Here is a 25,973-nt window from a genome sequence, read left to right as displayed (position 1 = left end):
AGCAAAAGTGAAGAATATATATATTATTATTCTTATAAAGGAGTATATGACTTCTTTTATCAATCCTGAAGCATCCATAGCTAAGATAGTAAAATTATGAAGTAACTATAGCCAAGATGTTGAGCATTTTTAATAAGGACCAAGAACAAAGAGTTAATTCCTACTTTTGTATTGGGTAATATCTGATTTAATAAACATCTCTGACTTCATGCCTACTTGGATGATTTATCAGCATTTTTATTCCCATTAAACAAAGGGGTAGTGATTTTTATACCTTTAACAAAACGTCATGTTAAATCTTTCTGGAACAGGATGGGTAAAAATAGTCAACAAATGTTATCTCGCAGTTTACTGATTGAAAGGTTGTTTGATGTGTGTTCCTGAGAATTGATGTTCATCTACAAACTGTAGGACTCCAAGTCTCAGTGTTAAGAAATATAAAATGAAAATGTGCATTTTTCTCTTTTTTCTTAAGGATTATTTTGTACTAGCAAAGTGAAGTACAGCATTACACAACTGTCCAATTAATTCAATTATCATGAATAGAAAATCTAGATATTGTTATCTGACTGTGCTAAGACAACACTTTTGTTTTAGTTGTCTCAGTAATTATTTGGCTCTGTATTTTGTTTACTTTAATGCAGACACAATAAGACTTCAGGTTGAGAAGTCTCTTTCTTTAAATTTTTTGAAGACAGGGATAGGTCAAGTCTCGTCTGATATGGCTCTATGGGAGCAGTTCCACCCTGTAATGGTGATGTGTGCTCAATGGACCAAGTGCTCCATGTCATTTGGAACAGGACCTGCTCCAAATAATGTGCATGAATTTATTTGGTTGTCACCAACAGCCCTTAGAGCACTATATTATTCTCATTTTTACAGTAAGAAAACTGAGGCACAGATAGTTAAGTAACTTGTGAAAGTCTACTCAGATTGGATGGATCCAGTATTCTTACTGCAGCACCTACATTCTTACTCATTCTTAAAGCATTGACCAGCCATATAGGTCCCTCAGTCTTTAGTTTCGTTGTCCATAATATATTTAAAGTTGTTCTTGATAGTTTTCATGGGAAACTCAAGATTAAAAGTGGGAAAGGATTTACTGTATCATAAAATTCATTCTTACTTAGAACTAATGAAAGAATATTCCCTATAGCATTTTTTCCAGAAGCAATTTAGTCAGTTTTATTAAGTTCAATTTATGTGCACCTCATTTAATTGATCGAATTTCTGCCACTTTTCTTGGAATACTCATCTAAAGCTCTAATAAACCTGACTAATATCGTGACACTTCTCTATTATAAAACTATTTCTCTTTATTATGATATTCCCTTATTACTTTTTATATTAACAACGTAGAATGACCTTACATAATTCTTCTTTTCTTAATAAGTCATTTTGATACCTAGTTTTCATTAACAGGCTAGAAATCGAAAAACACAACTTGGCTTTGTAGAATAGAAGCTAACGTAAACAGACACATATTTGATGTAGTTTTACACTGATGTCTTTCTGCCACAAATTTTGACTGGGGGAAACTGGTAGCCAAAGTTTTTCTTATCTTGTTTAATAACGACTACACTGAGAGTACCCAAAATATTTGAAGATATGGTGAATAAATATTTATGGAGTCCTTACTGATAATAATAGATTGTGTGTTACCAAAGCAGTATGAAATAGTACCTCAACCAGCAAAGAATTTACGATGTAGTTGACATGTCACATATATACTGACAGTCTACAAGGCAGTAAATGCCTAATGAGGGATGCAAGCACTACTTGCTATGGATAGGAGTTCAGAGGAACAATGGATCACCTTATCTTTCCCCAAGGCTTCTAGGATGAAATGAGATTGAGCTCATTCCAAAAACAAAAGTGGGAATCAGGTGGAGAAATGCAAGAACACTTTGCACAAAAGAAGAGCCAGTCTTTAGAGCATGCTCACTTGGGTGGTAAATCAACATTTTTATCCCCATTAAACACATGAGTGCATTATTTTACTTTTGAGAGCTAGGCAAGGTAGTCTAATTAAAGACACAGAAGGCCATCTTGGAACAGCCCAATGTAGGACCCTCAAGTATTTCAATATTTCAGAGAACTTGAAACATGTATAAGTTCTCTAGGTCAGGGTTTCTTGACCTTGGCACTATTTGGGGCCAGATGATTCTTTGTTGTGAGATTGTCCTGTGCATTGTGGGATGTTTAGTAGCACTCCTGGCCTCTACCCTCTAGATACTAGTAGCATCCTCCTCCTCCCCCAAGCCGTGAAAAACAAAAACAAAGTCTTCTAACATTGCCAAATGTCCCCTGAGGCACAAAATTGCCTCCTGTTGAGAACTACTGCTCTGGGATCTATGAACATTGAGTGAAACAGTTCTCACAGATGTATCTGCCCACAAGCCATTAAGAAAATCATCTTTGTACCTCACCTATTTCCTCATAGTGAATGTTGTCAACCCCCTTCTTCAGTGGTCTCAGAATGTGTGCCTTCCATGTCAAAAGTACACAGGCCACTTGGCAGGAAGCCAGATTCTACTCTCTGGAGAATTTCTGGGATGCCCAGTGAAAGCCACTAAGAAACGCTCACTAAAATATATTCTCCACTGAGGAAAAACTCTCCAAGCTTGTTCACTTGTGAACAGTGTAGCCCTATTTAGATTAGAAACCTATTTCAATTGTAAATCCTGTTGGTCTGGGAAGCTCAGCATTTAGGAGAGAACACAGCTGGTGCTTCCTGGATGTTAAATAATTCATCTTCCTCATTTTGGAGAGTCAGAAACAGCGAGCTGAGATGCTAAATCCTCGGTAATATTGCAAAACCTAGTCACTGGCACGAAGGAGGGAAAAGGCCTACTAAATCACAGAGGCCATTCTCCACAGCCTTAGGGGAAGCTGTAGAAAAAGTGCTATTTGCTAACTTGACTTTTCCCCATTTTGGCAACATAGGGAAGATAGGTTGCCCTGAGAGAGTTTTGTGAAATTCAGTTAAACACAATCAACCTGTTATAGGTATTTTGTATATTGTCAGACCTGTGTCTCTCAGCAGACAGTTCATTTTTCAAGTGAAGTATTTTGACCTTTCTAAAAAATATTTTACCCAGAGATTAGAGGATAATCATGGAAAATGGGGAACCACCTGCTCAATTGCAGTTAGCAAAAAATAGATGACATTTGAGTGACTGCTTGATGATAAATATTTCCCATTAAAGTTTCAATTCTCACATTTGGCTATTTGTTGCATAATCTATTTTAAGCCAAATTATCCTAGTACCTGCTTTAAGTGCATCTAGCATTTTCATATAACCCTGGAAACCACATTAAATTCTCCAAAATGCTCAGCTTCTTCAACAGTGTTTCACAGTAGCTCATTACTCCTTTTTCAGGTAACTAGTAATCTTAGAACTTCTATTTCTGTTACATGAAAGAGATTTTTTTTTTTACTAGAATGCTTATTTTATATCTTAAAGACACAATATCCATTTTCATATATGACAGAATTCATATGTATACTATTACATTTGTATGCTCTTATCTTAGTCATATCAGGCTGCTATAACAAAAATACCATAGACAGAATGACTTAGACAACAAAGATTTATTTCACACAGTTGTGGAGTTTGAAAAATCAAGACCAAGGCACTATCAGATTCATGGTCTGGTGTGGGCCCCACTCCCTGGTGCATAGACTGCTCTTTTCTCTCTGTGTCCTTGCATGATAGAAGAGGCAAGGGAGCCTTCCAGGGCTCTTTAATAAAAACACTAATCACATTCATGAGGACTCCACCCAGAGGACCTAGTCACCTCCCAAAGGCCCCACCTTCAGATATCATTGCATTGGGGATTAGGATCCCAATATACTAATTTTGGGGAGAGATAAATAATCCATATCAGCTCAGTTCAACCAAGTGGCATTGATTATGGGGTTCTCATGAGAATTTACAGTGCTGAGTGATCTCAAAAATCATTATGTTTTGATATATGCTGCTTAACTGGTTGACTCCATGTGACATAAACAATCAAACACATTTTTTCATTGGTCCAATTATGTAGTTTTGCATTTAGGTCCACTGAGAGTAAATGCAGAGAAAAGTAAAAGGTAATAATAGAAGTCTACATGCAACCATTGTGGTTATCAAAGCAATGCAAGTTTCTAAGTGATAATTAGAGGGGGAGTTTCTTGGGGTATATAAATAGATAAAAATTGAATTTCCTAACTGGAAGCTGGCCAGGAGTGGTTTGTAACAGCTATATTCTCTTGACAAAAACACTACAGTCATTAGAACAAGAGAAGGGAAGGGAGAGAGTTCTATCAAATAAAATCTCAGTTTGGGTTCATTTATTAAACTTTATTCTCATCTCGTAAGAACAAAGGGGAAAAAAAAACATTCTGGTGATTGGACCCATGATGGGCCAGGCAACCCAATATTCAGGCTCTCATAGTGAATCCAAGACATTGCAAGTAATATTCAGTTTATGACAGTGGGGCCAGGGGAGGTGTTTTGAGCATCCACACTATTTTTTCCTTTGTGATGTTTTCTTCAGAAAACATTTAGAAGTTAGGAATATAACCTGAGCTACTATAGCTTCTTAATAACACAGATTGCTTTAATATGCCCTAAAGAGGAACACTTAATTCAAACAAGCCTCCATTTTAATATGTTTCAAATATTTCTTCCTTGGGAAATTTTATTTTATGTGCATTTTCTTTCATTTGAAAGTCGACAAGTTGTATCATAAATCAGATGTTATACTGCATGACAAGATATGTATTATTAAACAAGTTGCAGGACCTCTTAAAAGTCAGAACAATTGAGAAAGCTGTTCCAAAATAATATCAGTAAGTTTAGAAGTGTATAGAATACAAATTAAAATTGCTGAAGAAGTTTAAAATAAGGGTCCTTGGAAGTAATATAGATAATACAGTTCAAGCAGTCATGTATAACTAACATTAAAAGGTAGAAAATAATCAATCCATCCTATTAATTGAATATATATTCATTCAATTTAAACTGAAATCATGGTGCTGAGACTATAACTGACACTTCTAATTCTGTCAGAATCCTATTCAGGGGAGACTGGGAGAATCACTCAAAAAGCTTCGTGGGAACAGTGCTTCCCCCAAAAGCTACTTCCATCTTCTGTTATTTTGTTTCTATAAAGGAGCCGCTCCAATAGGAATGAGTGATGTAAGAAGACTTAAACATGGTCAAATGTCTGGGAATCAGTAGCCCAACAATATACAATGAAAAGGTCTTAACCATGAAGTAATGACATTTAAAAATTAGCTAAAGTAAACTCATTCAGACATAGCAAGTTTTAGGATTATTTTCTGATTCGTTCTCCTAAGTAACTTACATTCAATTGTCCTCTGGTATTTACTCTCCAATTTTCCATTTTCACTGGATGTCTGAATGTCTAGTTCCAATGAATTGTTAAGTAAACAAGCTGGCACAGTCACAGCTATACCAAGACATGGCAAGTGCTAAGGATATAGCTAATATTCTTGATATGGATTTTAAATACACCTTGTTAAAATTTTGTTTAGCCATTCATTTATTCAACAAACATTTCAGTGAGAGTCCCCCATATACTTGAACCTATGCTGGACCCTGAGGGAATGAAGATGCGTTAAACTCAATCTCTGTCCTCAAAGCTGCAGAGCTGAGTGGGGGAAAAATATATATATATATATATATCTGGAATCAGACCAACTTGGGATTGCATCCTGGCCTTGTTACTTTATAGCTGTGTGATATTGAATAAATGATGTTATCTCCAAGCCTTTGCTTTCTTATTTTAAAATGGGGATAATTATAGGAAATATCCTATATATCACTGGAAGGACTGAAATGAGACACGCTTTTCAGTGTCTACAGCAAAATAAGAAATGAGTAAATATTAGCTCTTATGCTCTGAAGGGAAGAACAATAAATAAAAATAAATTCAACAAAACCACAGAGGTCTCTAAAATGGGAGTGCTAGGTATCTCTTGTCACCTTAAGAAAAAGAAGAATGAAAATGAGCCATCTTTTGTGGGTAGAGGCATTGCTAGAATAATCAAAACCTGAGACTTTAGAAATATTACTACTCAAATACTTTTAAATGTGATCAAGGAATTACTCTATTTCTCACCTCTGCTGTTAGAGAAGGGAATGGAATCAAACCATAGTAAAGGATTAGGCCACAGAAAAACTTTCTGATTCTAAAGGTTGTCAGTAAAAATTAATAACTCCACAAAACATATTTTTAGAAGTACAGCATGCAGTTGTCTCTCCTGGATAATTTAGATGCAGGGCTGACTGGAGCCAGAGGGGTAAAATCTTGAGGATCTTCCTCTCCTCCCATGATTGATATAAGGATGATATGCAGAGTTGACAACTTACAATAAACCATTGTGGCAGAGATGGAAAGGTTGTCATAAAAGGTCTGGAGACATAGGTGACAGTTGTATTTCTATAAGAAATGGGGCATATTCTGTAATGTGTGGGATTGCATAATCTTTCAAAGGTTTGATGTGGAAACACTAAGATATAAATTCGGTTTGCAAATTCTGTCTAGAATTGCAGCCTCTAAATCTTATGGTGCTATTCCATTGAAGCCCAATGGTATGACTGCTGTTTGACAGGATTTTGAGGACTTCATCATTTGGAATCCATGCCAAAAATATTTGGACATTTAAACCTCAAAATTTCTATCTCACTCATTTCAATAAAAGAGGAGTCTTAGCATGATGAAAAGTGGGAATGAATAAAATTGGAGTGTACCAATACCTGTTTTTCATGCTCTAGGCCAAGTGTCAGTAAACTGCATAGACAAATGAGCATGGCTGTGTGCCATTAAGATTTTATTTAAAAGAAAAAACTGGCAAGGGCCAGGTTTGTTTGGTGGGCTGTACATTGTCAATCCCTGCTTTATATTAAAAAGCACAGTGTCACTCAATCATTTTTTTCAAAATGATAAATAATGTTTTTCTTCTACTGAACAACAGATACGCTCAGTTCCAAGTTTGGGTTGTAAATTTGTTTTCTTTCTGTCTTCAAAATGTTGCATCTACAAATGCACTTTGACTGGAAGACTCAAATCTACAAAGAAAAAAATAGACAAATATATTGTACGTTTCTATTACATACTTGTATTCAATTTGGAAGTAATTTGTGGACACTGAAAGACTGGATGAAAAGAATGTAGTTCCAGATAACAGCAGAATACCCTCATGGTGTGTCAAAACTTTCTGACAGGAGGGAATAGAAAATGTCAGATTCTTTCATGCAAAAAAAAAAATCGCTCAGTTCATGAAACTGCCTTAGGATGCAAGTATAAACATTAAAATATTAATGAAAATACACAAAACAGCAGTTTTCAACACCCCCCATCAGTCTCGGGAAATAACTCATAAAATAAGAATTTCGCTGGGTCCTGTAATGAGGCTCAATTGGGAAAAACAAGGTTCCTATTCTTACTCATTTCTCCTATTCTTCCCTTCAAACCTCCATAGTTTTTACATTCTAATTCTCATATACTGCTGGGAATTTTACTTTAGATTTTGGATCCAGTGTCTAAACCTGAAAACTCTCTGCTTGTGCCTCCAGATTAAGTAGTATCTTGTCTTAAGATCTGCTAGAATTCTGTATAACTTTTACAGTGCATCTGATAAGCTTTATCCCCTCCACGAGGCAGACAGCCTCACTTTTATAAATACTTGGCATCTGGAAGCATGCTTTTAATTTTTGAATATTGCAATGAGCTTGGCACCTATTTTTGGTGGCATTTCTTAGAGACATTGTACATAGAACAGCAAGCACAGGCATTTGAATTTAAGGAGTGATAACATTTTTGAGTTTGAGACTGTATCCATGCTTTGCTGTTACAAAGAAAATGCATTATAGCAAATGACCTAAACTAAAAATAAAGACATTTGCAGAAAGGGCAAATGTACTTAAGGTGAAACTTTGCGACTAAGATAAAAAATAGTGAGATAACAGAATCTTACCATTCTAAATTACAGTCTTGATTTTAAAATTCAAAAAACATTGCCTCTCAGCATAAAAATAATTAGGTATTTTATAGGGAGTGAATAATACTTCTCTAGTAATTCTATGAGGTGTATGTCTCAGATGGACATCTGGACATTACTAATATTGTAAATACCAAAGAGAACAGTTTGGAGAAGAAGGTTTGATTTGTTGAAAAACCATTCGGGGAAGTCTTAGAATCGACGTGGAAATTTATTGAAATACTTTTGTGTATTTCTCCATATTAATGGTATGTTCATACCTTCTAGCAATGAATACCTTTAATACATGGGTTTGTGTCTGTGTTTGAGCCTTTTTCAAATGCACTGTATTTCTCTCATTTCTCCCAGCTCTAATATTTGTTCCCCCATATTATCAACAGTCACTGATACTGTCTCTCTGTTCTATACAGAGTGGAAATTCAACAGATTATTTTTGATACATTAGCTGGGGACTAGACCCAAGACCACAAAGATTCACCAGAAATCTGAGCAGACCTTGATTTGGCTCTTTCTTTTTGGCTACTATTCCTAGGTAAAAATTAAGCCAATGAGAGAAGTCAGGTAACTGTCTGAGGTGCTGGATTTTGTTGGCAGTAGTTTCTGATTAATCACTTTATTGATAGATGTAATATTTAGGGATCAGTTTTCAATATCAGATGTCTGCCTAGTGTTTTGACTAAAGCAAGACCTAGAAATTGCAGAATAGAAAGAACTGCAGGGTAGAAAAATAAGAAGAAAACTGCAATGCAGTGGCTTGGGAAAGTTGACCAAAGGATCGGTCAAGCAAACAGCATCTTGAATAACAAAACTGTGTCAGTGTCTTGCTTGGAAAGGGCATTCTGGTCCATTTCTCTGTTCAGAATGCTGAACTGATATTTCTATCACACCTTTCGGCCTCTGTGAAAGACTTATTTTATTGGGAGCAGGGGACATTTTCACCAGACATAAATTGAAGCTTATATATCCATTGCATTTTGCATGGAGGTGCACTGTATTATATTGTGTTGGATTGCATTTGCCTTTATATCCTCATTTGGAAGACTAAATAACTAATATATCTGGAAGAAAGTGATTTCTCCAAGGACACAAAGCTGAGAAAGAATAGGCTTAAACATACATCTTTTGACTGCTTATGGTGTTTGCCTGTCTGCACACTGCCTGATAGGAACCTATGTAGAAATCACCTGTTTTGGGGCTTGGATTTCGATTAAAAAATTGCTCAACATGGGTAGTGACAGGAAGCAAAAGGATTAAAGAAAGGGTGGGGAATAGCGCATAATCTTTCTCTTTTCTTGGAGTTAATCAATGTGAAGAGAACAAAGCATTTGTCTCTAACAGTGTATCACTGGCCTTTTGTAATATCTCCCACCGTTCAGCTTGTGAACTTTAAAAGAGAGGAGGCTAATCTGTTTGTTTTCTGCAGTTATGACCTTGAGCGCCAAGATTCTAATTAATTTGTCAATATGTTTCTGTGCATGTCTTAAACTATGGCAGTCAGCAAAGAAATTTTGCAATGAGCAGCTCTTTCTTCCAGCAGTCCAAACACTTTTAATTTTTTTACTAGTTATATAAACATTCGCAAATAATTGCAGATAGCTTTTTAAAAGATAAGAAAAAAAGAGTAAAAAAGAAAATAAAGATGTGACTACATGTATTCTAACAATTATGGTTAAACTTCAAATTCAGATCAGTTTTCTGGATGTTAGGAGATCAAATTTAAAAAAAATGCATGACCCTCTCAACAGGAAATAAGGGGGCTACTAGTTTGTCTTATTGCTGAATCTTGGAGAGTTGACATATTGGGCAATAATCTCAATTACATCGTTAGCAAGCACAGAGGAAATTTACACGTAACTGTGGCGATCAGTAACCTATGATAAAAATTGAGAGTGCAGCATTAAAACACTTTAATGATAGAAGTTCTGTGAGAGGGCTAAATGATATAGTTAGGTGTGTAGACCTCTCATGTTCAAACTGGTACTGAGAAGAGATTTTCACATAGTCTACAGAGTCAATGGACAACATGTTTCTTAGGTAGTCTTTACCAAGTGTTACTTTATTTAGATAAACATTTGGTTAGAGTTGGATTTCAGAGTGTTTGAAGTTGGGTTATTTGATAGGGAACTAAAGAGCTGATGTCCTATATTACTAAGTAAGGGAAGGTGAACGTGTTCAGAAACTATAAGAGGTCGTAGCAGGACTGATGTTTCTTTGTGAAAACTGAGAGTCTAATTACATTCCCACCTGGGTGGAGGCCTGCTTTCTCTCAATTCTGTGGTCTGAACCAGTTTGCTCACTCAACTGAACTTGTCACTGCTAAGTTTCTTTAGGAAACAAAGTTCATCTCACTGTAATCCAAAGAAACCGGTGAATATTAAACCTAATGAATATTTAGATTTTAGTTAAAACATGATATTCAAAATGCAACTGCCATAATCATCACCATGGATTTATATATATATTATGCATATGTCAACGATGCAATTTTGAAGACATCTCTGAATACGATAAAATACTTGGTACTTCAAATCCATGCTTCAGCAAAATGAGATTTTACCTCTTTGTAGGTGCTGTACTGTGGCAGTGTGATGGGTCAATAAGAAGATTAGTCTTGGAAGTTAGACCAATCTTCCAGTTGACTTGTAGTCTTAACTCCATCCATTAAGAGATACGTTGCCTTGAACAGCCTCTTGACTTCTCTCTGTAAAATGTGAATACTAATAGTATCCATTTCACAGAATTGTTGAGGCATTAAAACATAGGAAAGCACCATCTGGCATATAGTTGACACTTAATATATAGTTTTTACTTTTTTTCTTTCTTAATACCTCTACCATGCTCTAAAGTTGTTCATAAAATCTCCTTGTTTATAATATAGAACCATCCTTTTGGCCCCCAAATTTACAACTGATCATTTTAAACCCTCATTGTGGGACCTAGAAAATAGGATGCATCAGACTTTTTTTTCCTTCCTTTCTGACTCCTCTGAGGCAAAAACTGACTTATAGTAGGTGTGTCACTAAGGGAGGGAGGAAATTGTCTCCGGACCATGGTGACTATGCTTCCTGTGGCTCCACTTGTTATAAGGAAAAACCTAGAATGAATGCTTGCCAGGGATTCATTATTGCATTTCACAATAGGAGAAAAAAGTCACTATAAATAAAGATGGAAGAATATCAATGAAGTTGTAACAAGAATATGTAATAAGAGGAAAATCGGCCTTCTTGGATTGATAGACCAACCTTATTACCCAGTGTGGCATGGCCTTAGTAGTATGAGATTAACTCTTGCATGTACCTAAATTAAGAACTAGAATCATAGTGTCATAAAGTTTTAGGATTGGGAATGACCTTAACGGTTGTCCATTCTCTTGCTGTTCAAAGTGACATCCACTAATTGGCAGCATCAGCATAACCTTGAGTCTTTTGAAATGCAGAGTCTTGGGTCCCATCTCAGACTTACTGAATCAGAGTCTGCATTTCCACAAGGCTCCCAGGTTTTTCTTCTGTACACGAAAGTCTGAGAACTGGCCAGGACTATACTCATCCAGTTTTTATATAAGCTTCAAATATGATATGTAAATATCACATATTCATCTGAGTCCTTGATAAAACGTGTTCATGGAAGCAATGAACAAGGTTGGGGACAGAGACCTTCAATATGCCTCTGAAAAACTCAAGCCTAATCTAAGTACCTAAGTCCACATATTATTACACATTTCAAATTCATCTAATTGAATATCATCACTCAAAGTATTTTTTCTTTACCTTTTCCACAGTAATATCATGAGACATTTCCTCTAGCATTTTAATTGTGTAATATATCATACATACAAGAGAATACATAAAAGAAATAGGTATAGTTTAAAGGATAATTATGAAGCAAACACCCATGTAAACACCACCAGGGTTAAAACATAAATCACTGCCAGTAGCTCAGCATCTCTCTGGCCTCTGTCCCCAGAAACATACTTTCACCTCCTCTCCAGTGGTAATAACCAAGGAAGTATGACTTTAGTGACCTTCTCTTTCCCTTATTTTCCTTTATAGATTTTCCATGTAAGCACTGAATCCTAAATAAGATGACCCTGTTTTTTCCATTTTTGAACATTATATAAATGGAATTCTATAGTATGTGTTCCTCGCTGATTGGACTCAGCCTTCTATTTGTGCGATTTATCCATATTGATTTGCTTAGCCTTATTTGTTCCTTTCCTTTTATGTTATAGCATTTCATTGAGGGGTAATTTCACAATTTATCTATTCTGAAGTTTATGGGCATTTGCATTGTCTGCTCTTTGGGGCCATTGTAGATAATACTGCCATAAAAATGTTTGTGCCTGTCTCCTAGTGCATGTATGCAAAAATTTGTCCAGGCTCCCCAGCTAAGAGAGTAATCTCAGAATCAAGGACTCTCTGCATCTTTACCTTTAATTTGATAATTCCAAAGGTTTCTCAAAGTGGTTCTGCCAATTTATATTCTCACCTACAGAATAAGTAAGAATCTTATCATTGTCAATCACAAACCTTTTCAGATGTTGTCTTGACGAAGTCCAGGTACGCTGGGTTCTCTATAATTCTCTGATAAATCAACCTGTGGCTCTATCTGAAAACAAAGAAAAATAGAAACCAGAGTTTACACCATCTTTTCATTATCCCAGTTTCTTGTGTTAATTTCTTACTCATCACTCCTTGAAATATCATGCCTTAAATCAACATCAATCCTTATAAACCCAGGTGAGAAATTAACTTTTTTTTTTTTTTAGACAGTCTTGCTCTGTCGCCCAGGCTGGAATGCAGTGCTGTGATCTTGGTTCAAATGCAGTGCTGTGATCTTGGCTCACTGCAACCTCCGTCTCCCAGGTTCAAGCGATTCTTGTGTCTCAGCCTCCCAAGTAGCTGGGATTGCAGTGGGCACCACCACACCCAGCCTTTTTTTTCTTTTTTTTTTTTTTGTAGAGATGGGCTTTCACCATGTTTGCCAGTCTGGTTTCAAACTTCTGACCTCAAGTGATCTGCCCACCTCAGCCTCCCAAAGTGCTGGGATTACAGGCGTGAGCTGCCACACACAGCCTCTAGAGATTCACTTTCTTCCTTTCCTTAGAACCCAAATTACCTTTGTCCATCCCCAGGATTCTGGTACTCCTCTGTTTTCTGTGGCTGCATCATCACTGCAGGCAGCTCAGTCTCCTCACATTCTCTTAGAACAGTGGGTGGTAATTAGCCCAGGTCAGGAAACATAGATAATTCAAAGGCATTATTCAACAATGTTTTCATCATCTTCTATTCCTTACTCAGCTTCAATTCATTTTCCCCTAAGTTACCCCTTCATTCTCACTGAAAGAGGAAACAGAAACTAAGTACTAGTTTTAATCTTTGTTTTTTCTTTTTGGTTAGCCACCAAGAGTAACATTACTAGGCCAAAACAGTGGGCTTATTTCTTGTCTGATTTTCTTTTTTTATCTGAACAAAGATAAACAAATCAAACCTCAACAATAACAAATAAAAGGAACTTTATTTTTTCTTTTAGTATTTGGTGGCTCATTTTAAAGTTAGCCTTCTGAACACTATTCTTATGGATCTGTGAAGGTCTTTTAAATTATCTTATTCTTTTTATTATTTTGACCTTTCCTTTTAAAAGTTAAGCTCATTGGAGAATACACTGTGCCACCTCATTTTCTATAGGCTCTTCCCCTTTTCTGCCCTCGATGGAATTACTTCTGTTTGCATAGCCTGAGTGATGTTTTTGAGACTTTTCAAATCTTTGATCTTTCTTTTTCTGTGATGAGTTATATGTCATAAATTCTGTCAACTTCTTTTCAACTTTTGAAGTCTTCCTTTCTAAAGTTCACAGTGCATGTCTGACTAAGCCTAAGCTTGATCAAAATGATATTTAAAAAAGAAGAAAAGACACAAATCTGTGCATACTTCCTTTATAATAAAATGGAACCTTGGCTTCTGGAGTTTATGTGCCTCTACACATCTTCAGTGTAGCATGTCGTCTTTAAGTACAGTACTTCCCGCTTATCCACAAGAGATGCATTCCAAGACTCCAGTGGATGCATGAAACATCAGACAGTACCAAACCCTGTATATACTGTTTTTCCCTACACATACATACATATGATAAAGTTTAATTTATATATGAGGCACAATAATAGATTGACAATAACTAATAATAAAACACAACAATGATAACAATACACTGTAGTAAAAGCTTTGTTAATATGCTCTCTCTCCCTCTCAAAATATCTTATACTATACTCACTCTTTTTCTTGTGATGATGTGAGATAATACAATGCCTACATGATGAGTTGAAGTGAGATGAATTGCACAGTCATTGTGACAGAGCCTTAGGCTACTACTGACCTTCTGTATTCCTAAGTCTGCATAACCATACTTTACTTGCAGTGAATGGCTTGGTGTCATTCATCTTCAGGGGATCCCTTGCTAAAGAACAACAAGTTGCCATCAATAGAATGCATTTTCTGTTCATGTCTTCCACTCACAAACTTAATGACTTCTCCATCTTAGCTAATCCCTTATCATGCACAGTGGCAGTAACTTAGAGTGTGAGGTGCCACAGCAAAATTAACCTAATTTTCTTCCTTTCTTACAATTTCATGGATAGAAAATTGGTTCTTAACTGTAGATCTTAGAGACCTTAGCATATGACTTTTTTCTTTTCTTATTAAGTTAAGAACTTTCACCTATTCTCTTTAAGAAAGCACTTTGTGGGTTCCTTTTGGCATATTGGAGTTGCCAGCATCCCTACTCTTGTGTTTTGAGATACAATTAAGTAACGGTTCCTTGAACACAAGCACTGTGGTACCAAAACAGAATTTCTTATAACTGTGGCAGCTACTAAATGACTAATGGGTAGAAAGCATCTACAGTATGGTTTCTCTGGACAAAGGGAAGATTCACATCTGGGATTTTATGGTGAAGGACAGCATGAGATTTCATCACACTACTCAGGAGGTTGTGCAACTTAAAACTTATGAATTAGTTCTTTCTGGAATGTTCCATTTTAATACTTTCAAACCATAATTGACCACAGGAAACTGAAACTGCACAATGTGAAACTGTGGATGAGGGGCACTACTGTAATTTTCTGCTTCCTCACCTGAGCACTTTTACCTTTTGTCCTGCCTTTGCATGACCTTAGTCTGGCTTGTTAGCATCACCTCTTTCTCTTTGCAAATTGTATTTCTCTTGAAACTCTTCTGTTAAGTATTTCTCTGCTTATACACACATACTTAATTTCTCAAAAATGAAAAAAAAAAAAAACAAACTTTTTGCCATTTTCCTGGTGTGAAATTTGACCTAACACCACTGAGATGACATTGCAAGCACTGGAGGAAGTTCTAGAAAGGTGATTCTCAAGCTTGAGGTTGTATCTGTTTAAAAAAAAAAAAAAAAGTTACTGAATGATACCGTTAAAGAACACAAGGCAGGCTTTATTCAGGGGATGATCTTAGTAGGTACAGGGAGCACGCAATGGAATTTTTCAGTGGGGGAGAGAGATAAGGCTCAACTCTGAATACAACCAATGAAAGTGGGAAGTGGGGATTTATAGCCGAGGAGCAGGATACGCATTTATGTTTAGAAAACTACTAAGAGGAGGCCGGGCGCGGTGGCTCACGCCTATAATCCCAGCACTTTGGGAGACCGAGGAGGGCAGATCGCGAGGTCAGGAGATGGATACCATCCTGGCTAACACGGTGAAACCCTGTCTCTACTAAAAATACAAAAAATTAGCCAGGCGAGGTGGCTGGCGCCTGTAGTCCCAGCTACTCCGAAGGCTGAGGCAGGAGAATGGCGTGAACCTGAGAGACAGAGCTTGCAGTGAGCCGAGATCGCGCCACTGCACTCCAGCCTGAGCGACAGAGCGAGACCCCGTCTCAAAAAAAAAAAAAAGAAAAAGAAAAAGAAAAAAGAAAAAAGAAAATTACTAAGAGGAAACATCAGTGGCAAGGGAGATTCTGGCTAAATTGAACTGACAGAATTCCTGCTGAAGGCAGGCCAAGGTTGTTAGATAGCGGCTGGAGTATAGTGCAGGATGAGGAACCTAATCAGATATTGAAAGTGATCAGATATTAAGGATAAAGGAATCTGTCTAAATTGACCTAGGAGGATTCTTGCTAAAATTGGACAATGTAGACATGAACATGGAAATCCAAAAGCCGAGGGTTGGTTAAAAAAGATCTCAGAAAAGCTTGAGTAGCGTTTCTTCAAGGAGAGAATCTTTGTCAGCACAGACTCAACTCAAAGTTTATTAAAACAGATATTGGTAAACCCTGTCCCCTGTTTCTGATTCATAATTTTTTAATATAATTTCTGATTCATAATTTCTGAATCATAATTCAGAGAATTGACAGTTCTACCAAGTTCTCAGGTGATATTGAGGCTGTTGGTCCAGGGAAAACACTTTGAAAACCACTCAATAGAGTGAAATATCAGAATCTTCTGGAAGGTTGATTTTCTCAATTCATAGTGACCCAACTCATCTTTGCAATTTGTCATTATTTATAATAATAGAGTTTGAGCTGTTAGATGTATTATCATCTTCCAAGTAAGTGTTTCAATGGTATATCATATGACTAGGAAAAATCATAATATCTCAATGTATTTCTCTACAAAATGAAGAGAGCCTTACTCATCTACTACACAAATAATGAAAGGGGAAAATATAATTTCAGCATAAAAGTAAAGAAAAAGCATTTATATTTTGCATTTGATATACCTTTTGGTATACAAGGATAATAGAGCATCAGGATGAAGTGGTTCAACTCTTATGAGAAATACGTCCCTGCCCCTTTTTCGGAAGGGTGAAGTGAAAGCAGTATGTGTGCATCAGAAAATGATTCTGGAAAGGAAGGTACCACCCTGTCCCTGACAAGGTAGCTTATGCTTGGATACCTGTATCCAGCATTTTATTATTAGTCACTTCTTTAAGACATTTTATCTCTTAATCATTTTTAGGGAGTCAGGAGATTAAGGAGTGAAAGGCAAAATTTTCATTGACTGCAAAGAGAGTTTATTCTGATAAAATATGGTGCTTGTGGTAATTAGACCTTGAGCAATGGAAGTACTGGCAGATCTGGAAAATTCTGTAGTATGCCAAGGCTCAGGAGTAAAAGAAATAGCAGTGAAACAAAGAAAACCCTGACTATTACTCTGGGTGAATTTAACTCTCATTTAAATATCAACAATACTATTTCCAAGATCCATTTTATTGTTTTTCCACCCTCAGCCTTGTTCTATAAGATATTAACCAAATGTTCCCTGGGTAATCTTCATTTTTTTTTCAAGGAAATTAAGAAAATGAAGTAACAGTCAACTGCCAATCTTTACATCTAGCCCCTAATTCTAATTCTTCATGTCAAGGCCCACACCCAAATGCCTCATTTATCAGGTTCGACCTGAGCAACCACATTTACTTACCCAGTAATAACTGTCCTTAGACATCTCCCCTTATCCAAATGGACCATCACTGAGACTTAAACCTATCATTTTAAGTCAGTGTACCTGCATTTCTTGTAAAATAAAAATGACTATTATGTTTGTCACACAAAAGACACTGCACAGTTAATTTTAGTCAAAAGCGTACAGTATACTGAAGCGTCCTGTTTTTCTCTAATATCCAGTGGCCCAGTATTTTCTACAAAATGTAGTAGCCACTAGGGCCATAATTCTTCAAGGGATCCTTATGTTTGACTTTTCAAAATCTGTTTATTTAATGGATGGTTACTTCTGGGACTTGCTGAAGGTGCTTTCCAAGGTAACAGACTATTGCTCTGGACTGCCCTGCTCATGAGAAGCAAACAGCATCCAATTTAATTATTCATTAATTCCCTCCTGAATTAATATTCTTAAGAATAATTTTCCATAAAATTTTGCTCCCAACCCTATTGTCTAACACAATATCATAACACCTAATAGTAAAAATTTCAGGCCCGAGTAAGAAACAAACACAGGCTCTTGAACTCAATGGAAAAGATGTTTGAGAGAAGGCAGAAACTGTGTAAAAACACTCAGTGTTGGTCCAACTACCCTTTTGACATAAAGAAATAATATTGATTACCTGAATTTCATCCACCTGCCTGCAAATTTCATGTTTTGCTCTCTTCTATTGTCATGACTGGTATTACAAGTCTCCATGCACCTGGATGTAGAGTTTTCAGTAAGCATAATATTTCTTAATGCCTAGATTCACTGTGAAAAAGGCCAGACATATGGCCTGGGGCATTTTTTGCAATGTGAGCATCACAAACTCCACATTAAGTTCATAGAAGAAAAAAGGGGAAGGCCTGTCTCACTCAATGGAGAGGTGCAGCCACAGTGGCACTCCTGTCGCTGAACTTGGACGGAGGCAGATGCTCACATGGTTGTTCTTAACAGTTAGGGATAAAAGAGCACATCAGGCTCCAAAAATTACCAGAAAGGATGAAAAAAGTACAAACTGTCACATTTTTTTCAGAGGTCCAGAGGGCTTCTCACTCTCAGCTTCTTGCAATCTCTACAAAAATAAATGTGAAAAATTCTTTAATTACAATATTCCAGCTCTACACAGTTCAGGCTAATGGGATTTCCCATGATACTGGAAGGAGGTTGAGCAAAGTAACCTTTGAGAGATGATTTACTGTAGTGGCTGCAAGTTGATTTCAAATTTTTGAGTTTCATGTAGAAATTAGACCAATTCTTTTTATAATCATAACCCTGTCCTTTTCTGTTCAGAAAAGACACACAATTCTAAAAGAAATACTTTTAGCTGATAAGATGCATACAACTCTTTGTTCAATAAGTAAATTTTGAGAGATACTTTAGTGTAGACAATTGCAAAACAAAAGAAAACAAAATCATACACTGATTCCACCTTCAAGGAGTTTCCAGCAAAAAGGTAGAGAAATAAAAATAATGAAAATGCCGTTTAATAATGACAAATGTCATTGGAGTGACTCAGAAACTACCTCAAGACATTAGAGGAAAGAGATTTCTTTCAGTTTAACGTTCTTAAAAATTATTATGTCAATTCTAACTTGGTATGCCACAGATAAAAAGTTCCCTTGCAAATAAATTGACAGAAAATTCTGAAGTTTCCTCAGAAATACTGTGGCTTTAATGGACTTATTGAACAACTTAAAAACATGTCCATTTTATTATAACCAGAAAATGTATTAATTTGTCAAAATATTCTTAATGTAATATGTTATTGCTTTGTAAATAAGAGCTCATTCTTATAATTCGTTATTACTTAATTTCACTTCTATTTAAAGTGTTGCTGTGCCATATTAAGTTAGAATTTTGGAAATGTCCCTTCCCACTACATAAACACACACACACACACACACAGAGAGAGAGAGAGAGAGAGAGAGAGAGAGAGAGACAGAGGGGGAGAGAGAGAGAGAGAGAGAGAGAGAGGAGAGAGTGCTATTTTTCTCCTTAAAATATACTGCTAACTCATCTGGCCTTGAATAATCAAGCTACTCTTTACAAATAATTCTTAGCATATTCAATGACCTAACCTAACACCTTTCTTTTTATGACTAGTTCCATCTTTATAGATGTCTGGCTATGAAACAGGAAATTTGTGAGTTCATCTCTAAGGATTTTCTTCATATTGCACACAGCAGAGAAGAATGTTTTTTTTTTTCATACTTTCTTTTAACTAGTTTTTTAATATCTGATATATATTTTCTACAATGTGTCATTGCTTTATGCTGAGCACGTTATCCAAAGAAATGCCTGGTTTTGTGGAGAATAACCAAGTCAAGGACAAAGGGTACATCATTATATAAAAATGCAAATTTACCATTAAAAGGCAAATCCTTCATCTCAAAGGTTGAACAGGATGCAACTTCAACTTGACTGGCGGGAATTCAGTGTTCTAGGCATCGAAAACATATTCCAACTGAAGACTATTCTTAGGATCTAAATCACTTTCATTTCAATGAATTAGAAAATATGAGTGCATTTTAAGCCCATGTCTTACAAAAAATCATTCTGAGATACTTAAACAAATGTCAGCAAATGGGTTGTCATCCATTAGAATTTCTCCTCTGCTTAATGTATTTTCCCATCCCTTGTTTAACGTATTTTTGGGGAAATGCTTCATCAATGGAGACTATACAAAAGGTGTTACTATTTTGCAGTACTGTTTGCCTCCCTGAATTTTCCCGATTGTGTTTTCCCTATTCCTATGGATTCTCCCCACGGCTTCTATTCTCACATTTTTCATTCTCTCCGAACAGGTATGGCTTTAGCCACGGTCTGCAAGCTGATACCTATGCTGTTTTTATCCTGTTAATGAAAAAATTATTCTTAACACTTGTTAAAGAAAGTAATTATTCTTTACTCAGAGGGGCACTATTATGATAGGTGCAGGGACCACTGCAGTGGGGTCTTGCAATGGGGGAGAGAGATTGGGCCCAACGCTGAATACAGCATGGGCAGAAGGTAATTTACAGTCAAGGAGCAGGGTGTGGGTCAGTGGATGAAAAATTACTAACAGGCAAAATAGGGATAAGGGGACTTCTGGCTAAACTGATCTGATAGGATTCTTGCTGAAGGCAAACTAGGACGATTAGATATTATCTGGTGAATGGTGGCAGAGGAGAAATCAGATGTGATTAGAATTATACTAGATATCAAGGGGCGGGAAATAGAGGGGTAGTGTAAGGGTCTTGCTAAAACTGAATTTTACAAAGAAGTGCACAAACTAGCCTAGGAGAAGGTTCAAGAGCCTGACTAAAGTTTCCCTGAGCAAAGAACCTTTGTCAGTTTCCCCTTTTGTTCAGAAAAAGAGACATTCTCCTTTCCTTGGAACAACATAAGTACATTATTGTTGTCAGATCGTCTTATCCATTAAAGACTTTCTGAGTCACCTGTTGGGACTTCGTAATAGAGAATATTTGCTGGATGGCACAAGGAGTCAGCCATTTAATTAGGGATATGTCTATGAAAATAAAGAAAACCAAAGGTTAATAGTTAGAAATCCAGTTTCTGAGTTCAGAGGGCAGTCAGTAGAGAAGATTTCTAGATGTTAGGTTGGTATCACTGCAGTTTTTATCTTGTTAAAGAAAAACCTATTTTATTAGATGGTGGAGGATGATGGAGTGAGGATGGCAGTGACAACCTGAGAAATTTTCTGACTTGCAGTTTGAATTGTTCAGTGATGTTACTGGGTATTCTGGTGAATGTTCTGAGTGGCCTACACAGCAGCAGACATGAAAGTTGCCTACACATGATTTGTGATGGTGATTGACTTGGAGTTTATATCAAGTAATCCAGTTTCAGCTTGCAAAATCCTGGAAAAGAGCTTTTTCATTTTTAGTGGTGCTAAGTCAGGAAGGTAGGAGAAAAATTGGAAAGTTAGTTTCAAGAGTTGTAGCCAGATATTCAAGAAAAGTAGAATTCAGAATCTAGTCCTGTTTGCTGGTAAATAACAAAACCTTAAAGACAGTAAACAGGACTAAAATTTAGTACCCGCAAAAGGGTGCTAAATTTTCCATTGAAACATAATTTTTCTCTCTTTAGTTACCCTTGTTTCTATCAAATATGATAAATTACAGTGAGACTAATGTATTTGCAAAATATGTCCTGTCTCATTAAACATGGCCTGATTATTTACATAAATCCAGAATAAGTGGTCATTGACTACATAGACCTTTTTTTCTCATTTATTTATTTTTAGTTTGCTTGGTGGGTACTATTCATAAGGGATCTCAGATCAGACATTAAAATCCTCTCAAGGACAGAAAGCCAAGCCAGATTTCACTTGTAGTACCTATAGATTTGTGTGACTTCTCTTCTTGAGTTCTCCAAGATGTTCTAACTTTCCTAGGCCTACCGGAAAGTAACATTCCTTACTCACTTGTAATGCTGGAACCCTGTAAGCCAAGTACCTTAGCTTTTCAAGGGACGTTGAGTCAACCTTAGTTTCTTAAAACTCTGTGGTCATGTCTGATTTTATGCATCATTTTCAAGTACGATATTCTAGTCAAAACCTTGGTAATGTAATCAGTGTTTCCAGTTATGTCCAGAAAAACAGATTCTGCTTGAACTTATGCAAATAACTATATTGCCATGAAAAATAAGGGCACTCAATAAGACTTTCTGAATTCTGGAAAGATCAGATAGGGAGAAAAAGCAATCGTTTCACCTTTTTTCTCAAAGGCATACTTTAATAAACGGCTACAAATTATAGAAATGTAAGAGAAAAGAAAGGGATTATTTAAATCTAGAAAATTAAACATTTAAAAACAACAAAATTTCCAGCAGAAAAGTCATAGAAATTATAATCATCCTCATCAGTTCTTTCAGTTTCGTATGATTAATTTTTGTTCTGCTTGATCTTGGGCTAGCAATTTTATCAATCCATCAGTTTTTTTCATTAGTTGTGGAAATTTTTTCTCACTTCAGTGGCATGGTCTCAAAGTTATCAGAGATTTGTCTTTCATAGTACTGTATATGTCAGAGTTTTTTTATAAATCTCTTTGAAGATGAAGCATTTGGCTTAGAATTGATTACAAATGCTTTCAGAGAAAAATCAAAGTAAAAAACTATCTGTAGTGACCACAGATTTAAAATTGTTCAGGTTAAGAATCTGATGAGAGTTTATTGATAAGGAAATTTGGTTATTTCTGTGGCGTGTAGTGTTTAAAATAATAACTGGAATTATGACTGATAGTATTATACCAGCATGTATCAAGTTTATAGGAATTTCATATAACTTCTGGAACACTTATTAATAACATGTACTCATACAAACATCATATAAAGAAGATTTAGCTTTATTCTTATTTGACAGTGCTTCCCATATAATTTATTATAACAAGTAAACTGAATTATTTTTAATATCTCATTTTACAGAGTGAAAGAGCAAATTCTTTGAGATTTTCTGGGGGCCACCTGAGAAATCTCAAAGTTAGTTTGAGGCAAAAAAGAACTTCATTTAGAATTTAATTTTTGGAAAGTTTATCAAAAATGTCAAAAACCTTAAATATTTGATTAGGTAAGTTGTCAGATTACTATGAAACAATATTTAGGTTATCTTAAATAATCAAGAACATGATAAAGGTTGACATAAAGCACAGGAAATTATTTTGCTAAGACACAAAATCTTTGTTTTATAGGAAGATTATTTAAAGGGTAAAAAAAAAAGCCCTTTAATTTCTTATTAAGAACGGACCAAAAAAATCCAAAAATACTCGGTTAATTAGAGAAAAAAACAAGTGGTAGTTTTGCACCAGTGCACTTTAGATATTGTCTTTAAAATTTTTGTCTTTCTTTAAACATAAATGAATCCATTTAAATTTTAGGCAGCTTGATCACACATAAATTCCTTTTTCAAGATTTCTTTTCCACAGACCTTCTACAACTTTTTTATATCCACTCAATTTTTGTCCTATATTTTTCCTCTTTATTATTCTTGAACAACCAGTCATTCTACTTTAAAGCAAAATTACTCTCCTTTAACCTTAGCCAAATCAAATCTTTCATACCTCATTTATTTTCTCATAAAAAAAAAAACATATCCTAGGCCAATTATGATGACTCATGCCTGTAATCTCAGCACTTTGGGAGGCCAAGATGGGCAGATCACTTGAGGCTAGGTGTTCGAGACCAGCCTGACTAACAATGCGAAACCCTGTCTCTACAAAAAATTACAAAAATTAACCAGGTATAGTAGTGTGCATCTGTAATCTCAGCTACTGGGGAGGCTAAGGCATGAGAATCACTTGAACCTGGGGGGCTGGGGTTCTAGTGAGCAGAGACCGCACCACTGTACCCCAGCCTGGGCCATAGAGTGAGACTGTCTCAAAACAAAACAAAAAACCAGAACAGAAAAACACATCCTAGTTTCCTTGCCTGCTTTTTATATACAGTTACTTTCCTTCACCCTTATTATTTCTGGTAGTTTTGGTTACATATATTGAGAGAAAATGAGGAAGTAGACAATTGTGAATTGTCTTTCCCGTACTAGGAGTCTATAGCAAATTAGCAAATGTTATTAATATACCATTGCAAGTTTCTCATAGTCATACACTTCTTCATAGTACAATTCCTCATGTTTACCTCATGTTTACCAATAGAGCCAAATATATTTATCTTATCTATGCAATACGAAAACAAGGTGCCCAAAGTTTATGAACTTTAATTTATATTCAATAACGAATGTTCCAGTAGTTTATGTTAGGAATGATCTAGATTTATAATAAACATCTATTACTTAACTTAGCATAACTCTAAAGTTGAAAGTTACCAAAGAGGTTTTGGAAACTATTTTAAGGTAGACGTATTATAACTTTACACAAAGCTACCCATCATCTCAAGCTATTTTCCTGTTATCTATTTTTAACCTTATTTGCCTAGTAAACCCAAACAGAATAAAAATGTATGTTTATGTTATAGTAATACTGACAATTTAGAAGATGCAATGTTTTCATTAAACCAATAATATTAAGTTAATCTTATTTATCAATGTTTTACCAAAGTCATATGAACTGGAAAAACATTTGGGTGAGTTTTCATATTTCTGGAAGTTTGAGGAATATTTAATTTAATTTATATATGCACTTACTTATTTCTTAGCCAATTTGAATAGAACTTTCTTAAGGGATTCTATTAATTAATGTCATAATGTTATCTATATATAGAAGAAAAATATTACATATACATAACATGTATACATACACACATATAAACATACATAAACATATAGACAGATGTAAACAAAAATCGTATCACTTTCATTCAAAAATTTTAGCCAGGAATATGTACAACACAGTAATACAAAACTTACTGGTTTGTATAAAATAGTTGGCTCTCATCTTTTCTCCACTTTAGATTTTTATCTGAATTGTGTTTCTTACCAAAAAAAAGGGACAAATTGAGGTTATGTACTCAATAAGAGTGAAAGCTTTTACCACTATTCATCAAGATTTTTGATATTTTCATTTGCCCTGATATGTAATCTTGTGGAGGCTATGGACTACCTTTTAGGCTGAGGGTACATCTAGCAGCTGTCTGGGTGTCTCCAAAGCCCATCTGAGTGGATGAAAGATCCAATCTATTTCCAATTAGATGGTTTACTTTTTCAGTCTCAGGTGGTTGTTTTTGAGAGACCCTGAATTCCTTGAGAGCTTCCAGTGGAGCTTGGGGACCGAAAGCCCCAGTGAATGTAGGGAGCTAAGGAACCGAAGTGTGAAGGGAAAGGTCTGGCAGGAATTGGCAGAGGAGTGGAGGCAGAGATGGGTTTGAAGGGGACATACAGAAGATGGTAAGAGGAAGGGTGAGGAGAGAAGTTAATGGGAAGGGAAAGGACATAGAAGAATGACTCCCAAGAGATCTGAAGTTCCCCAAAGAGGCCACTGACGTTCCCAGTTGTCCCCTGCAAAATCATGTTAACAAGAAGGAGATGGACAAAGTTGCCAAAACATATAGTAAAGATTTGAGACGAAAGGCTTCAGTGGACTGAGAAGTTCCCATGAGGAAACCAGTATCAAATATAAAGAACAAAGAAACCTCACAGCCAGTCAGGAAGAAAGACTTCTAGCCCAGGGAGTCAGGGACTAATTCCCACTCAGATCAAGAAGCCAGGAAGACTTTCCAGCCCAGGAGGTTTCTTTCAAAAGAAGCTCGCTACCAGAAAGAACTTCTGACACACGTATCTCATCAGACAGTTGTAAAGATTTTCAGTGGTCACTATGCCAAATTCCTTAGGGTGATACACGAGACCTTTCTAATGTCTCCCTCAGGTTCATACTTATTGTCTGTTCTGGATGAGCAATAGCTGTGAGGTCATGTTCAAATTGCTGTTGGAGAGAATGGTAGGCATCATTGCCCTTTAAAACGAGGAAGATCTCTTTCTTTTTCCAATTGAGTAGCCCTGTCCCTGAGTGCCATTCCATTCCTTCAGAACCTCTCTCAGTATTTTCTTGCAAACAGCTCCAAT

General features: G+C 36.0%; 1 protein-coding gene and 1 long non-coding RNA gene across 4 annotated transcripts in view; one reads left to right on the top strand and one right to left on the bottom strand.

Annotated features, from left to right (window-relative positions):
• LOC101014738 (patched domain-containing protein 4) overlaps positions 1-25,973 on the top strand; it is a 215,974-nt gene that overhangs the window by 17,664 nt on the left and 172,337 nt on the right. The gene's annotated exons all lie outside the window — the stretch shown is intronic.
• On the bottom strand, positions 18,159-19,891 carry LOC103883713. The gene is made up of 3 exons (XR_646047.4): positions 19,830-19,891; positions 18,456-18,536; positions 18,159-18,182 (listed from the first exon to the last, which is right to left on the bottom strand). It is a non-coding gene; the product is annotated as an uncharacterized LOC103883713 (long non-coding RNA).

The sequence above is a fragment of the Papio anubis genome, chromosome 6 (assembly GCF_008728515.1).
Source record: "Papio anubis isolate 15944 chromosome 6, Panubis1.0, whole genome shotgun sequence".
NCBI lineage: Eukaryota > Metazoa > Chordata > Mammalia > Primates > Cercopithecidae > Papio > Papio anubis.
This window is presented reverse-complemented; position numbering and strand designations above follow the sequence as displayed.